The following is a 15,172-nucleotide window of genomic DNA, read 5'->3' on the forward strand; positions in this document are numbered from 1 at the left end:
CATTTACTCCCCCGGGTGGAATTGAAGAGTCGCATAGTGTGGGGGAGGAACATTGTTGGGCGCACATTTAATGCCCAATTACTACTCCTCTTGCCTTCAGCGTTTCCAACACAAATATAAAAGTGCAGAAACTTTTAGAACTTCCCTCGTATTTAAAATGTGCAAAAAAAAAAAAAAGTTAATGGGTTGCCGATGACTGGTCTGTCTCGACTGACGTCATCGTGATACCCTGTGGCACCATCACTGTCTGACAAAATACAGCTGTACAGTTTTAAATTCTATAAAAACATGAGAGCCTTGTGAACAACCACTGCTCAGAAAAATCTGTTGGCTATGAACTGACACAGTAACACGGCAAATTTAGTACTGAACCACTTTGAAATGAAAAATAGCAAACCACAAAATCATGGGAAAAGTAAGTAGACTACACTCACCGCATGGCTTGAACTGCACACTACATGTCCAGTTTTACCACTGACTGCCATGCAGGCAGGTGTTTGTTGGTTTTTCTACACACAAATATTATTTCTACATCGGTGTTCAGTGCTTCTTTGAAACAGGAGCATCATTAGAACAATTGTGACGAGAAAATACAATTCAGCCAGACAAGCTCTTCCATCCTGTTTACTTATATTGTCCAAAATAACGTCAAGTTGAGATACTGCTGTCTTCGTTTCTATTAAGTGAAAGAAACGCATGGTAGTTTTTACAGATTTAACATGGTCCTTCTCAGTTGTGGGTGAAAACTGAGATTATCTGCATTCTTATTTTTTTCAAGTAACTGTGGCTAATTTTGAACAAGTGGTACTAGGCTCTTCCTACCTATTCTATGGTGTTTGCTATATGAGCTTGATTAGTAAAAGCTGGAAGTTGAAGTGTAAACACACAAAAAGACAAAACAGGTGGTACTCGGTTTAATATGGCTGATGACTTTCTAGCCACATCACTAAACTGGAAAATGTAGGTTGCACATGAACACACACACCCGAGGGTAAAGAGAACAGGGCAAGGTCACGTGGGCCAGGCCCTTAGCCAGACACAGACTTGCAGCACTCGGCACAAAGACAATTTCACACATTACAAGAAGCAATATTTTTCTGGACAAGTAATTACATTGAGAATATGAAAGAAAATTGGGAAAAATGCTTAAGTTAAATTACTCAGGGGAGTGTATTAGTTATTTTTCACAACATCTGGTGGGACTGTTCCCTACTAGTCCTTAATGCAGAAATACCACTGTACTGAAGCATTTTGTTTCATTCATTGTGTGGAATGAATAAGCTATGGCTCACTCATCTCTCTGTATTCACTGTGAACTTTTTAAATTGCTGAGGAAGACAATGCAGTCCTCACAGGGAAGCATTTCTATGAATGAGGCTTACAGTACATGAATAAGTTGACGAGTTTCATGCTGCAACAAATGCAAGTGTTGAATAACAATATGCAAACTTAGGAATGAGAATTTAAGGAATAGCAAACAGACAATCACAGTCAAGGAGTCTTAATAATTCTACTTTTCATCTTTGACAGAGACTTGGAGTTTCTGAGAAAAGAGCTTACTGACCTGTGGCTGAGGCTGGCATATGTGGAAGAAATACCTCAAAGAAATATTATTAGAGTTGTAAGCTTACTTGAGGGATATAGTTGTGAGACATGGAACCTATTTAGTGACCTGTGATGAACACTGGACTCCTTTTGTACTGTGTCTCTTTGGAGAACCTTTGGGTACCGCTGGTTTGAGTTTGCGTCGAATGAGCGATTGCCCATGGAGTCCGGAACGAGGCACATTACCTGCATTGTGAGGGAGCATCAGTTATGGCACTACAGCCATGTGGCATGAATCCCAGAGGTGATCCAGCTGACAGGATCCTCATTGTTGAGGACCCGAGTGGCTGGACCAGGCCAAGGGGATGCCCACGTAACACCTGGCTGCAGCAGATAGAGGGTCATTTCTGGAGGGTGGGATTGGACTGCATGTCTGCCTGGAGGGTTGCCAATCAGAATCCTAAGCTGTTTCCTCGTGTAGTGGTTGCGGCAAAGTGCTGTACCAGTGCATGCTCCCCATCTTGATCTGACCTGACCTGGGTCACCCAGCACCCTGCATTACAAACTGCCACTGGGCTTAGTTGTAATCATAGTCAGAATAGAAATGCAAATGGTGGTTCACCAATAAAATTCAATTCAGTAACTATAGCTAAAAGACTACAATGTATACCAACTCAAAACAAAGAGTGAGAGTCAAACCAGAATACAAAATACTAAACTTTCCATGAGCTCTAGTTCACTAGTTCAATCTGCAACTTGGACAAAGTAGCTCATGCTGCTACACTGCAATTTATTATCTCATATGAGAAGGGCAGACCCTAGAATTCGGACAAGATCTTGTAACAACTGTGTTAAAACCCGTGAAAATGTGGTGTAGTTAAAATATAAAGAAAAAAAAATAAAACATTCTCAAGCAAAGAAACAAAATTCAAAGTCATTGATGCAAGTGAAACTCCAAAATTAAACTTTTAAAATATACAATTCTTGTCAACGCAAAATAAAATACACTGAACAAAAAAATTAATCTGACAAAATGGGTTTCCCAGTTCTTAGCAGGTCTAAATTAATATGTATTTTCAGTCTCTTTTATTTGAGGTTAAAATGTATATAGCTCCTTATTTTAATTTCATCTGTTCAGTGGTCCTCCTTGCTGTAGTTTTATGACACCTCTCTGTGATAAAATCATTGCTTTCCAAATACTTCCTGAGGTAAAATAAAACCAAACCTCAAGCACATGGTTTCTTTCATCCCAGGGATTAAGCTTGGTCCCTCTACCAGTGGGCACTTGTGATTCTCTCTGTTAGACGGCAATTTGATTCCTCTGCCCATATATCACACTTTTAATTAGAGTGATCTCTAATAGTCCCAAAGAATCTGGCAGAACTTCTATTCAGTAAAATTATATTGAAAATAGTTCAGCTTTAGTTTGTTCCGATGGTATCCAACACACTCTCAGTCTGAGGCACTGTGGAAAAATAATTTGGTGTAATGCAGAAACATTGGTGTGGCACTGATGAGTGGGGTATCTCTGTTCATTCTCTTATTGGTCACAATGTGGAATTGACACCATAGGTGATATCTGCAATAAGCATGCCCTCAAAAGTTTTAAACAGCATGCATGTTACTCTTACTTCCTCTATTTTGTTTCGTTATAATATTGTTCTTTACCAAAATCATGTGGCCTATTACTTATAGCACTACTACATAGCAATCTTCATTACTGTAGTTGCTTCAGTGTACTACTTTTGTTACCTCCTTTGTACGTGAAAAGTCCTGCCTTTCGTGACTACTGCACAACAGAAACCCAGCCTATAAGTTGACTTACTTCCCATTTTCTTGTAAATTATACGTTGGCTTCTTGCCATACATATGCCATGGGAATTTTGTCTGAACCCTTCTGCTTTGCTTGTAAATGTAATATTCCAGGAATCTTTACGCATAGCTCCTGTTTATTCCTTTTGGACATCTCTCGTTGTTGTCTGACCACATATCTTTATTTTATTATAGACAGCTTCTTTTTGTTTATCCTCATATCAAAGTAAGTTTTGATATGAGGAGCAGCTAAATTCATGTAAGTTTTCAGATTAAAGTCCCCTGAATAGTTTGATCCCCAGTTCTTGGTGACCTTATTTTTGAATCTCTTCTTTTTGGAACTGTTGCCAGCATTTTTAAGAAAACATCTCTGAAAAGTTCAATTATCCGGGACAGGGGTCCTCAATCCCAGTCCTGGAGAGCCGCAGTGGCTGCAGGTTTTTGTTCTGACCTGGTTGCTTAATTAGAAAGCAATTCTTGCCAATAAAGCACTAACAAGCTATGAAATTAAATTAACTCTGCTATGTCAGGTCATTCTCATATCCTAGATTTTCTTCCCCTTTCTATCATGCAAATGATTTGATGGCTAAAATGGACGAGTAATTCTCAGTCCTTCACTTTTTTCTCTTCATTTTTCTTCCAAGTATTTAATTAAACCCAATAGTGCAGATAAATACACACAGGTGTAAATGTAAAGAAGCTAAATGGAGAAATGCTGCTCTCTCTTGTCATTTGCATGTTATTGATAAAAAGGAGCAATTAAAATAGCTGTTTAAGACAAAATTAAGCAATAAGGGCTCAAAATCACTAAAGTGAAGCAGAAGTGTTACTTTAGCAATAAGTACTTTTTATTAAGCAACTGGGTTGGAGCAAAAACCTGCATCCACTGCGGCTCTCCAGGACCGTGATTGAGGACCCCTGATCTGGGAGAAAGTAACTAGGGTGATTAGGGCATTGCTAGGTAATGTCCTTTGATATAAATGATCTAAAGAGTACTGAGAGGGTCTTAACTTGGGGTGCAACTCAGAAATTCTGCATTTTTTCTTTTTGACATTAAGGTTTGTATTCTTGGTCTAAATATATAGTGTTTGGGGTGTAATTTCTATATTTACATGTCAAATTAATCTTTTGTTTCATGCTTTAATGTCTTTACAATTGCAAAATTACCACAGAAACAATTGTTTACAAATAACAAATATCCCACCTAAAAGCATGAATATGATGTTTGCATTGTAATTCAAAATTATTTCGTTGTCAAAATAGCTTGCTAAGTTTTTAATGATTTATTAATCAATCACTTAGCACCTGCAACAAGTGGCCTACCTTGGCACCTAATAAGAGAGGTGCCCATGCAGCACACTGGACCTTAACTTACATCAATGGCTCATCTTCTGCTGGTTGGTTACTACCTCAGTTTCAGTACTGCTGGAATAGCATCTAGCCCAGTGCACCAGTATAAGTGGATTTTTACAACATTCCTAATGGTAATTACAGTGGTGTAGTGGTAGTGAGACAGTTTGAAGAGACTAGCCTCATGTCTTGGCCCAGTTTCTGTTCTTGAGTGGTTTGCACATCCTGTTTGTGTTTGCACAGCATTTTGTTTCTAGCACATCCCTAAAGATGTGCTGGTTATGCTGACTGGCAGCTTAATATGGACCTGTTGAATAACTGTATGTGTGCAAGGGTTCCCTGCGATAGATCATGGTCCTGTTAAGAGTTCCTAACTTGTGCCCTGTGTTCTCCTGCATTTCAACCACAATGATTCTGATCACGATTTTAAAAGTCTTAGAACATATATGGATGTGTGTCTGTCACATAAATATATGGATGTGTGTCCGTCCCCTTCTTTGCAAAGCAGCCACATTTATCATGATTTCCTGCTATAATATAAATCATTCATTGCATGTACTGTATACTGTTTGAAATGAATTGTTCAGAAATCACTTAATATATTAAACTTTTTTATACTAAAATATACATCTGCTCTACCCTAACACAAACATATAGATATTTTTGTTTTGGAGACTCCTGTTCAGGCTGGCCAGTTGCTCTGACCAGATTTGCTGACTTTTTAGTACTTTTCTTCAAAGTCATTTTCTGCAATGAAGAAAATGAGCTCAGGGACTGAAAAGCAAAGAAGCTACACAATATATATACTGTAATATTGACAGAATCAGGTGTTCATCCATAACAATCACTGTTGTAGGAGCCATAACTGAAGCAGAGATCAAGGGCCAAAGACCTGATCAAATAAACTATTGTACTCAATTATCCCTTAGGCAGGAGTAGGCTCAGGAACAGGAAGGAGTCAATCAGATCACACACACAGGCAGGCCTGATTCTGAAAATTTATCCAGAATGGTAAGTGCAGTAGAGGCAGTCCAAGAAGGCAAATGATAGTGAAAAAAATAAAAACAAACGCCTAATGTTAGGACAATAATGTCTATCTATCTATCTATCTATCTATCATGGCAGACAACCAGGGACCTTGCCCCACCAGGATGCCTGGATCAGGGAAAGACCAAAAAGGGGCAATATCTCCCCTGGGCACAAGAGGGCAGCCTCCCTGATTTCCATCAAGGGCCACAAATATGGAGCTGGGAAGCTCAATCCTGTGGAGGTCCGTGGCCCAACCAAGGGTCTGCCTGGATGGTTCCTGAGCCCTGGAGGACTGCACTTCTGCCACACCAGGAAGTGCTGCCACTCTAGGAGCTGTGTACGGCTGGAGTGCTTCCAGGTGCAAAGGCACCACTTCCACCACACCAGGAAGTGCTGCCGGTAGACCATCATCGAGCACCTGTAGTACATCCGGGGCATGATAAAAGGGGCTGCCTAACTCCCTTCGAGGAGCCGGAGTCGGGAGGAGGAAGACGGAGGTTCTGAGAGAGAGGAGTGGAGGCGGCCGAAGAGAGATAAGACGGAGGAGTCATGAGTGAACTGGTGGAGCCATAATTAGTATATAATTGTAAATAAACTCGTGTGTTTTGGACATTGGTGTCATGTCTGTCTGTGGCCGGGCTATCTGTTACATGGCATGTTCCAAGGCAGGGACCCATCGTTAAATACTTTGTAAAGTAGCCTGGCACAGCAGTGCGAGACACACACAGTTTTGGTGCGCCGCGAAGTACGCGCACCCCACGACACTCACGCACTTTGTGTGAGCAACTCAGTCCCTCTCACTAGTGTTTTTGCCCTAGGCCCGTGAGGACTCCGTCTCTCCCTGATGGGAAAGAAGATGGCCAGGTGCACCCTGAAGACAGCAGGCAACTTGAGGGTGCCCATTGCAGAGGAAAGTACCAGTGGGCCTAAAGAAGCGGCCAAGCCATGGAAGCTACCTCCGGAAGAAGGGTTTCCAGAGGTAGGCACCGGACCCCACGAGGGATTGCCCAGGGGCGCGAGGTGCGGTTTTCTGGATGCCTACCTCGTAGGGGGAGACCATCTAGAGGCCTTTGGCTAGCCGAAGGACGGCGATTCCAGAGCTGACGACGGGACATAATCCGAGGAGGATGGGAGCCTGCTGTTGTGGAAAGTATCTCAGTTCGTGAAGGAGCGCCTGGAGTCCCATTCCCTGGGGAGTGGCCTGAAGAAGCAGGCGGCAGCAAGGGGCCTGGATATGCCTCGTGAGGCAGGTAAGTGAGGGGAGGATGTGTGCCAGCCTCCTGCTATTAGCATAGTGCAAGCAGGGTGGTGAACCTTCCCCCCTCTCCAGAGAAGGACCCGACAGAGGCTGCACAGGTAAGGGCGAGCGGAATGCAACTCCCCTGTCGGCTGATTTAATTGCTGTGCTTGCAGCCATACGGGAGCTGGAGGGGATGCTTCAGCCTGTCCGGTTGCTTTTACAGATTTGCAGCATTCTCCGGGAGGCTATCGAGGCGCTGGAGGAAAAAGCATGCGTGCCCTGGAAGGAGGTGTCAGAGTGGTTGAGGAGGTGCGACGCTGGATTCTCCAGCTGGAGGGACGTTGCAGTGCAGGAGGACAGCACTTCTGCCACACCAGGAAGTGCTGCCGGAAGACCATCACCGAGCACCTGGAGCACATCCAGGGTGTGATAAAAGGGGCCGCCTCACTCCCTTCGAGGAGTCAGAGTCGGGAGGAGGAAGATGGAGCTTCCGAGAGAGAGGAGTGGAGGTGGCTGAAGATAAGACTGAGGAGTCATGAGTGAAGAGGTGGAACCATAATTTGTACATAACTGTAAATAAACGCGTGTATTTTGGACATTGGTGTCGTGTCTTTCTGTGGCCGGGCTATCTATCCATCTATCTATCACCTATAGTGCCTTTCATGATCTATCTATCTATCTATCTATCTATATATCTAATGCCTTTCATGATCCATCTATTTATCTATCTATCTAATATACTGTATTACCTTTCATGATCTATTTATCTAATATACTGTAATGCCTTTCATGATCTATCTATCTAATATAATGCCTTTCATGATATATCTATCTATCTAATATAGTGCCCTTCATTATCTATCTATCTATCTATCGATCTATCCTTAAAACCACATTGGATTTCTGCTGCTTTTGATACAACTCTGTCTTTACCAACTAGTAACAATTTAGATGTCATCAGTTCATATATTTTAAAGAATATGAAAAAATGAAATGTTTTTAAGAAGAGGCATAACATCTTAACAAAATAAATGGATCAATCTGATGAAGATTTGCAGTAACAAAAATCACAGATCCTCTAATCAAGAGGTGTTCGATTTAAAGTCTTCTCTGTGCCACTGGGTTGTTTTCATGGGAGCCCAAGCTTGTTTTAAAAGGGTATCTTCTTCTGTGAAGAATTTCCTGTTAATTTAGACATGCAGTTAGGATAGTGGTAGCAGAATTTGACTTTTGCCTCATTCACTAGCACATTAAAGGGAAAATATTGTTTAATATCATTAGCATAAACAAATCAGGGCATTATGCTCTCATTAACTAAAATGCAGCTCATTATTACACCAGCTAAATAAACCGCTTGATTACGTTCCAATATTTTCCTTTGAAGCCATAAAGGAAAGTCTATTTTTAATTGAACTCATTTGCATTTACAAATTAAGTCTAATTAATACAACTCATTTACAATGTTTCCTTTATGACAAGAAGAGTGCAACCAAATGCTATAACTTTAGGAACCAGTGACATTAAGAATACTTCTGGGGTTTGTGCTTGGTTTTCCATTTATTTGTATACTGTACTAGTACTTTATTTCTTGCCTCCTTTTTTTGTGTCAGAACGCTGCGAAAATAAACGTTGGGCCATTTCTAGGTTGAGGATTTTTGAGATGCTGTTACTACATGGTATAAGCACAATGTTAAGGTTGTTTTTGATTCTAAGATGATGATCATGTCCATTTATTTGAATTTTGGCATTTTGTAAATTTTTGAATAATTTGTTGTTGTTTTTTTTTAAAAGAATGGCCATATGGAGACACCTTATTCAAAAACGTTTGTGTCAATCAGTCTTTATTCTAAATAGTGTTTTTACTATTCTAAAGTGCTTTATATTGTAGCAAATGAAGTTTGCAAAGATACATTGAAATCTAGGTGTGTTCACAGAGTGGATAAGGTCCAGTGATGCTATTAAAAGATGCATAAATAGACATCCCACTTTTCATCTTTAAATAACTTGAAAATATTGGTTTACATTATTCACACATTTGCATGGTAAATGCTTTCTTGTCTGTTTACATTTGGGTATCTGGTTTCCCTGAACTGTACCCCAGACCTCAAATGTGATTCACAGGGGCTTTATTAGTGAAACAGTTAGATATGTACAGAATGTATTTTACTCAAATGAACAGCTGTGTTAATTACAACCTTGTGAAATGAATTACATGTACAGTATATCCATCTTTAAATGTACTTGTTCAGCTCAGCCGGTGCCCACTGAAACAGCCTTGGGTGCAAGGTGTGAACTAAACCCTGGATAAGGTGCCATTCTGTCACAATGCACACACATACTAGATAGATAGATAGATAGATAGATAGATAGATAGATAGATAGATAGATAGATAGATAGATAGATAGATAGATAGATAGATACTTTATTAATCCCAAGGGGAAATTCACATACTCCAGCAGCAGAATACTGATAAAAAACAATATTAAATTAAAGAGTGCAAAAAATGCAGGTATAACAGACAATAACTTTGTATAATGTTAATGTTTACCCCCCCGGGTGGAATTGAAGAGTCTCATAGTGTGGTGAAGGAACAATCTCCTCAGTCTGTCAGTGGAGCAGGACAGTAACAGTAGTCTGTCGCTAAAGCTGCTCCTCTGTCTGGAGATGATCCTGTTCAGTGGATGCAGTGGATTCTCCATGATTGACAGGAGTCTGCTCAGCGCCCGTCGCTCTTACATGGATGTCAAACTGTCCAGCTCTGTGCCTACAATAGAGCCTGACTTATTCACCAGTTTGTCCAGGCGTGAGGCGTCCCTCTTCTTTATGCTGCCTCCCCAGCACACCACTGCGTAGAAGAGGGCGCTCACCACAACCGTCTGATAGAACATCTGCAGCATCTAACTCATGCTGGACCTTTGTAAAGCAGCTGATTAACCAAACTTGCAGGTCTTTAGGGTTTGGGAGGAAACCCAAAGTATCGAGAGGCAATGCCACATTGGTATGCAGTCCAATATTAAATGTGGATAATGTAAATGTAGCATTTCTGTAAGCATCTTTTCACAGGCTTTATTGTGCACAAAATACTGAGTTAACACAATGCAACTCCCCCGCTTTGTTGGAGATACTTTTAAGAAATGAGGTTGAATACAAGCTAACTGGGCGCAGACCACATGTAGTTTACAGATTGACTTGGTCTGCTGCACACTGTGGATAATATCATCACAATTCTTCTTATATTTTTGTTTCTTGCCGAGCTTCACCACATGTAGTGTACCTGTAAATTACTTGTGAAGCTCACTATACCTGTCTGATGGAAAAAATAGTTTCAGAAAAGGGATAGATGGTTGGCAAATTATACTGCAGGAGCAGGTTCAGAACAGAACTAAAATACTTCACCATTTCTACAGCCAAGCCTTCCTTTTCATGTTTTCATTCAAGATAATTTCACATATCCCTTTTCAGACCTATTCAATCACTTCAATTCTGAGCTGCCCATTCCCAGATTCTATCAATTCAATTCAATTCATCTAGTCACCCACATGTGTTCTAGCACACTTAATTTAAATATTATTTGATGGAGCAATTAAAGCCTATCCTGACAGCATCAAGCATAATGTGCAAACCAACCTTGGAGAAGGTGACATTGTCAAACGCTCTTAATCCATATCTTGGTTGCAGGGTCACAAGGCAGTAACCAGCACTGAACCAGGCACCAGTAGAGTTCAAGTGAATAAAAAGTATTCTTACAAAGCATGTTTCTGCTTACTGGTCCAATAAAACAGAATAACAAGGGCAGGATGCACCCCTAGAAGAGATGCCAGTTAATCTCATGAACATTAATTTATATACATCTATTGTATGTGTATGGAACTGGTTTCTGTTTTCTACCAGACACATTTTGATGTGGCACTCCATGTTCCTGAATGTATCGGCAAGCGTCTCAGGGGGAAATAGCAGCAATTTCATGTTGGATGTTTTCCTTCAAATCTTTCACAGTGCGAGGCTTGTTCCAATAGACTTTTCCTTTGAGCATACCCCAAAGGAAGAAGTCTGGTGATGTCAGATCTGGCGACCATGGTGGCCAAAGCCCCTTTGAAATTACCTGTTGCCAAAAAACGAACTCAATGTCTGCCATGCTCCTTGCCGATGTGTGACATGTTGCTCCATCTTGCTGGCAGTAACCTTCCGTTGACTCACGATCATCCAGTTGATTCTGACATCGCTTAAATAAATTGATGACCCAATAGGTTTTCACCATGAAGATGTGCTGCTCAATACTGTACACCACTATCCTGATGAGAAGTCAAGTGACTGAGTGAAGGTTTACGGGCAGTATGCACCCAGAAGTTGCAAACGGAGGTTAAATGTTACAATGGCTGTCTGGGGCCTACCTCATTGCTCTGACACGGGGCATTCCGGCTTGTTCGAAGCTCTATATACTGAGGAGCACATTGTACGTTGTTTTGTTCAGATTGCTTTATCCTTTCGAGAGTTATTACAGAATATTCCGGCTCTCTTTCGAGTGAATCTCCCTGTATAAACCCTGTAACGTGGGGTTAGAATAAGGTTAGAGATCCACTTAAATATAATGAAAGGCAACAAAAGGAATTTGGTGTCACGAATGGCATCCAGCCATTGTCACATATGTGCGCATGGGAGGCAGCTAAAGAGCTCAAAAGAAGGTAATTCCCGGTTGGACCAGGGGGTGGAAGAGTGCACTGATCCTTTCCCCGCAGGCCTAATGCGGGAAATTCCACCTGGGCCCTTTAACATCACTTCTGGCTCCACCCATGAAGATGTCACTTCCGGCTCCACCCCTGATGACATCACTTCCTCCTTGCGCCTTTAAAACCCACCAAACATCAGTTCTGTTTTGGACTCTTGTCTGTAAAGACCACTATTTTTATAACCTCTTTTTTCCATTTTGTAGCCATTTCCAAGAAAATGGGAGGCTGCCCCAAATCTCTTTTTCTGTCAAGGTCACATAAATTTTTGCTCCGATAACTCTATTTGAGGGAGGAGCTGTCAAACCTGGAGAAGCCCAGAAAATGCAAGCAGAAAGAGTACAGTATGTATACGTATATGATAGATAGGCCTGTAAGTATCCTTTTCAAGTCATTTCAGGCCTCATCAATCTACATAAGGCTAAAATGTTTTTGATTTTGAAAATGTCAGTGGACTAAAAATTAAACAACAGAGGCCTGAAAGATAAAAATGTTGCATTGTGTTTGAGTTGAAGGATTCATTTCTACTCGTTTTAATCGTGAAACATTCAGATATGTATTATCGTCTATAATAAGAGATGCTTAGCTGTGACTTCAATTATCTCATTTCCTTAGAAAGAGGGAAGAACAAAATCACACATGAAAACCTCGAGAGACGAAACACATCATAGGCAGTGTACTGTGGTGAGACTGTCGACATGACAAAGCCAGACATTCACACAACAGATTGCTAACTGTACAGTCAGGGGCCATTCAGCTTCTCCTTGTAAGCCATAAACCTTGGAAAAGTACACACCTTATATAAATCAACAAAGTTGTGATTAAAAAGAGAATTCATCTTATAGTTGTAGTCTTCTGATATTTTTGCTTGTTCTGCTTATTTTGCCAAGCAGATTTCTTTTTTTTTTCCCAATTACTTCATAATAAAGCAAACAACTCAGTTTTATTACAAAATACACTGCATTAATCAGAGACATGGCTGCTGGAAGTCTCTCCTGCACTTTTTTGCTTAGAATAAGAGAAAATGGCGGGGTTATGGGGGGCGTGAGGAGGGGGTGTGTGACATGCATTAAGATAAAACCATGCAGTAGGCTAATAGTACCTGTCTGCTGTGATCAAACAGGGAACTCTTAGTCTTTAGTCATAGAAAGAACTGGTGAAATGCATTTCTAATTAATATCACAAGTGCTTCCACATTTGCTGCCATGCATCTGCACAGACCTACAAATTTAGTGACCCATATTGATGCCACACCTTCACTGATTAATTATTCCTTTGGGTTTCCATTGTGAAACGCTTCCCAATTACACGCTTATGAATTGTGTTATATGCGGCTAGTATGGTATAGAATTATTTTCAAGGATTTCTACTAGCAGTTACCGACATGCTACTGAACTACAATGTTTTTATTTAAGCTAAAGAAAATCATAATATTACCTTTGAGCCATTACCAGCTATTTCATTTGATCATTTACATTTAATACAGTATTTCATTGTATTTTTTATATAATTAAAAAGTCTGGTCTGTATTTATACAGTATAACATTGTCTAATAATAAAGTACCCTACTTAATTCCCATTTTAATTACTTCACAGTTCAGGTCTTTGATTTATTAATTTCCAAACCATCATACTGAGCGGCTAATTTGCCTTTCGTGGAATTAAAATTAATAAAGAGAAGGATACAAGAGAAAATGACATCTTTCATATTTTACAGAAAGGCCACTAGTAAGACAACCTTTAGAATTTGCTTTGTCTTTACCTTTGGTCCTTTCAATTTTTCCACCCTTTATATCAAAAGTGTTGAAATGCATGAGTCACTTGGCTGCTCAGTAGAGGATTGTGGTCTGCATTTTTGCCTGATTTTAGCTGCTATTGCTACTGATAACCAATTTTTCAATTGAGTCTCTGGAATTGCAGGGCTCATAGAAGGCAAAGCCCATGAGAATACTCGCAGTCAACTGAAGGGAAAAAGGGAAGAAATGACAAATGTAGGCTATGTCAGGACAATGGTATACGGCTGCAGTGGGGGAGGCTGAGACTTGAGGTGTGTGGGGGTTTCTTGGGCATTAGAATACAATCCTTCTTTGCTCTAATATGTACTCTTTCTGTTTGTTGTCTGATGCATAAAATCTTTGTAGCTACTTTGTTCAGACCTATGAAGTTCATTTTAAAATCAGTGGAAAAAAAAATCTGTCTGGGAATGTAAGGTGTCGATGGAAAGGAAGAAAAAAAAAAAGAAAGAAAAAAGAACCCTTTGGAAGGTCTGCTGGGAGCACAATGACCGCAAGGTAATCAGCAGATGCGCTTCTTCTCATTATGCTGTTAATTAATTCCCAACTCATTACATTTCCAGTGGCTAATTTGTACTAGCCGCTTGATTTGATTAAACTTGTCTCTATGCTAATGAACGTGTTTCTCTTCATTTTACAGTTAGGTTGAAGCGTGCTTTATTTACAGTTTTTCTGGGTTTTGTTTTCCTGGTGATTGGGAATAAAAAAGCAGCATGACTGTTGATTTAAGTGAGTAAGAAAGATTAATGAAAGACCTTCTAAAGCCTATGCTAAACTAGTATAGTAGAAGTGCCTTCTCACATTAAAAAAAAAATATATATATATATATATATATATAATATATATATATATATATATGTATAAGATCCTATGCATATGAAAAATTGTATACACAAATAATTATTTGAATTGAAGTAACTGGAAGTGTTTTAATGTTAAAGGAAAGAAAAAGGATTATTAAAATGCATTGATCAATCATTGATGCATGAAAGTGTTTGCTTAGAAACTAATGTACTGCACTGTATGTATATATATACTGTATGTGTGTGTGTATATATATATATATATATACATATATATGTAGTACACAATATGAAGGTAACTGCTAATGCATACAATTACATAGTCTATATTCAATAGTTTTACATTTAGATGCGTTGTTTTTTGTGATAAAGTTATGATTATGCAGCCAGTTGCTCTAAACTGTAGCTAGTACATTTATATCAAGTAATTGTCTGTTGTAAAATATTTAACATTATCATGCAAGCCCCATAGTTTAAAAATATAATTACTGTTTTACTATTTGGAAATATCTTTAAAATGCTCCAATATATCATTATTTTTTGGCTTGATGAGTGTATATAGTGCGTTTTTATGTTTTACTGTTTTTGTTAAGACGGTTGTTAAAAATGCACATTTGAAATGAGTGCACACCAAAAATAAATAGTAAGAGTAATATTGTGACAAGTGCAGTTATTAAACAACTCAGCTGCACTCATCTAAAGTAGACAATATTCATTTTTTTTTTCCTCTGCTGGTTAAACTTGTAAAATGTACTAACTACATGAAATGGACTTGTCAGATCTACGGAGCCCGCATCATAATATTTTAGTCAGTGTGTTCAGGCTGATTAATGATGTGCTGTAATACTCACAACTCAGGTCTCAGCCCCATGAAA

General features: G+C 39.6%; 1 long non-coding RNA gene across 1 annotated transcript in view; it reads left to right on the forward strand.

Moving 5' to 3' along the window:
- Nucleotides 1–13,549: 13,549 nt before the first annotated feature.
- The window catches only part of LOC120514801, a 29,939-nt gene continuing 28,316 nt past the window's right edge, over nt 13,550–15,172 (forward strand). The window contains exon 1 of the long non-coding RNA XR_005630524.1: nt 13,550–13,992. This is a non-coding gene — a long non-coding RNA (uncharacterized LOC120514801). The remainder of the gene's footprint in view (nt 13,993–15,172) is intronic.

The sequence above is a fragment of the Polypterus senegalus genome, chromosome 14, assembly GCF_016835505.1.
Source record: "Polypterus senegalus isolate Bchr_013 chromosome 14, ASM1683550v1, whole genome shotgun sequence".
Lineage (NCBI taxonomy): Eukaryota > Metazoa > Chordata > Cladistia > Polypteriformes > Polypteridae > Polypterus > Polypterus senegalus.